This window comes from Nanorana parkeri, unplaced genomic scaffold, assembly GCF_000935625.1.
Source record: "Nanorana parkeri isolate BGI_ZX_2015 unplaced genomic scaffold, ASM93562v1 scaffold1316, whole genome shotgun sequence".
Classification (NCBI taxonomy): domain Eukaryota; kingdom Metazoa; phylum Chordata; class Amphibia; order Anura; family Dicroglossidae; genus Nanorana; species Nanorana parkeri.
The window spans coordinates 335,980-336,923 of NW_017307584.1; positions in this window are offsets into that span (position 1 = coordinate 335,980).

Below are 944 nucleotides of genomic sequence, written 5' to 3' on the forward strand. Positions count from 1 at the left end.
CCCCCCTCCCCCAACTGGAGTGCCGGAGTTTGGACACCCCTGCTCTAACGCCTATGTACAAACGTTGCCTTATGGTATACTAACAAAATTCGCCGTCGCCCTCTTGTGCTAGCAGCAGCAGCAGGCCTGCCCTCATGCTACATCGCTACAGAATAATGTGCTTACCCGTTAAAACTAAGCATGCATCCCCGGCAGAAAAGTCCCGCCCCCCCGAGGAGCCAGAGAGCATCAAAACCCAGTCCCATGACCTTTCCTGGTCGCCTGTAATCAGCTGGATATCGAATGGCTTCTCTTCCAGAACACAGATGTGACAGCAAAAAAAGAGGTTTCCGATATGATGCTAAAAAATAAAATGGTGAAGTCCTTCTTGAGCAACGTTACTTTTTGATTTCTAATCTATACACCTAAACGTCGCATGGTGCGACATTCTACACCTTGTGGTCATATTTATAAGACGATTGTCTTTGCTTTTTTTTTTTTCTTTGTTCTCCCCGTTGCGTTCCGGAAAACAGGTGACGATAGATCACGAAGCTGAATTCTACCGGAGCGCAAAAGACGCGCAAGCGTTTCTATCCGTTACTCTGCTGTCCGTGTGCAAAGACGGCTCCCCGTGTCTGGAAATTCTAGACCTATCAACATACAACTCATCTGGTAGACTTTGATACTGTCGATGTCACGGGGGTTAAAGCTTTACCGTATGGATTGTCGTGTTATTGTACAACTACCCGTCTAAAACAAAGATGGCTGATATGACTGGAGGAGCCCGGAGGCCACTGTCACCATCAAGCAGCAGAGGAGTCTGTATGGAGGCGGTAACGGGGAGCAATGACATGGGAAGCGCTGAATCCAACAGCTGACGGCCATAAAGAGTCTACAGGCATGGCTTGAAAAATGCGTCGTCCTATGATTATGTTGTAAAACCCCTTTGCGTCTGGAGGTGATTG